This window comes from Triticum aestivum, chromosome 2A, assembly GCF_018294505.1.
Source record: "Triticum aestivum cultivar Chinese Spring chromosome 2A, IWGSC CS RefSeq v2.1, whole genome shotgun sequence".
In the NCBI taxonomy this organism is placed as follows: domain Eukaryota; kingdom Viridiplantae; phylum Streptophyta; class Magnoliopsida; order Poales; family Poaceae; genus Triticum; species Triticum aestivum.
In genome coordinates, this window is record NC_057797.1 from 757632120 (window position 1) to 757634118 (window position 1999).

A 1999-nucleotide genomic window follows, 5' to 3' on the forward strand; every position below is an offset into this window, starting at 1 on the left:
TCTCGTGGCCGAGGGCGGATCTTTCTGTTTCGCCACCATGCTATTGAAGAAGTTTTTTTTCTCTTGCACCATTTCCTCCTCTGCTTCACGATTTCGGCGTTTGTCGCCTAAAAATTTAGTGATGCTCCAATCAGATAGGATATCTGTGTAGCTAATCACCACCCTGTAGATGTTCTTTTTCCCATATATGTTGTTCATACTGTGCTACGATCTGTACTAATTGCTGATTTGTGTGCCAGGACACAGCCGCCATGCCGAACGCATCTCCGCTCCAGTCAGTCACATTGTGCTACGCACATCCTCAAGTTATGGGAAGCGGCCCTGGTAATCAAATTGAAAGCACATAGCTTTGTTGTTCATCAGTTTATGGTTCCCTTACTTGCCCAAATCACAATTTTCGATTGCAGTTGACCCAAAGCAACCTGATCGTCCTAATGCATCAGTTAAATAAACAATCTAGACAAACCTAGAATCCAAGGTATGCATTGTGATATGTTTCTGTAGTTGATGATCCACTAACAATATAAACTGACATGATGTACAAGTGAAGACATGTGGCGCCAAATATTGACATTTAGGGGGAAAGTAGAGTATTTTAACATATCTTGTTTTGTCCTAAACCTTGATATTTCTTCTGGTGCTTATGGTTCTATTCCATGCATGACCAAGAAGGCATAATTTAAAGCTAAGCACGAGATGAAAAACTAGGCTTAAGAGATGTGCTATGCAATTTTAACTGGTCCTTCAAAACAAGGAATAGCTTGATGCTGACAATGACATGCCAATTTATAGGAGTATTGTATGTTGGTACTTGGTTGCTCTTTCACTGGAAGAAAATGATGCATACTCCCTCCGTAAACTAATATAAAAGCGTTTAGATCACTACTTAAGTGATCTAAATGCGCTTATATTAGTTTACAGAGGGAGTACTTGTTTTGTGATCTGTTTGACAAAATTGCTCTATAATCTTGTCATTATAAAGACATGGAACTCATTTTTTTCTTCCTCTGAACTGCTTTGCATACCTGTAATTATTTGGATTGGGAAATGGATCTCAGCCATTAACTGACAAAGCAGGGTTCTTTCATTGAAGGTAAGTCATTGCCCTCAAGTTCGCATGTTATGTGTGGTGACTTATGTTTGAATAAACTTTGCATATTATAAGGATATACTGCCATATTTTCTTATAAACTGCTAGTCCTATTTTGGCAAGCAAAAAAAACATAATGCCATCAAATCAGTAGGCAGACCTTTATATCCAATTTTAAGTCTTTATTTCCTATTTTTCAGAACATTTTTGTGTTTATTTTCTGCATTATGAAATCTAGATGGCAACAAACTCCTATTTTACTAATGCAATAATATGCAGTACTGATAGTGCTACCATGTAAAGTGTGCTCTGTTGGAAACAATGGTGTTAGTGTCTTGTATCATGGATATGTACAAACCTTTGCCCTTTGAGTAAACATGCATTTTGGCACTGAAAAAGTCATTAAAGAATTTTTCATGTGTATTTTTTACTGTCAAAATATCAACTCATTGTCCCAGGGCTGACGGCTTCCCAAATTCCATTTCAAATATCTTACAAAATTTCTAATTAGTGTGAATTCCTATCTTTGGTTGGTTAAATAAATATATTTTCACTGCATTTTTACTCCAATCATAGCAGGTTGATCTTCAGACTTCAGTGTGTATATCTCCTCGGGAGTTTGGGCGTATTTGCCAGAGTTTTGTTCCGTCGGAGTTTTGGGACCTTTGGAGGATACTTTTGGTTCCTACTCAATGACATGTTACATTTGATGTCATGAGTCATTCTATTTCAGAAGTTAGACACGCAATTCAATTGCAACAGGAACCAAACTGTTCCATACTATTGAATTTCTGTTGAATTACAAACATGCCTGTTTGTACCTCTGATTCGAAATATCAAACAGCCGGGGCTGTTGGCCTCTCCCTCGTCGCCCCCTGGGGAGGGGACGGCCCGGATCATCACCCCTCA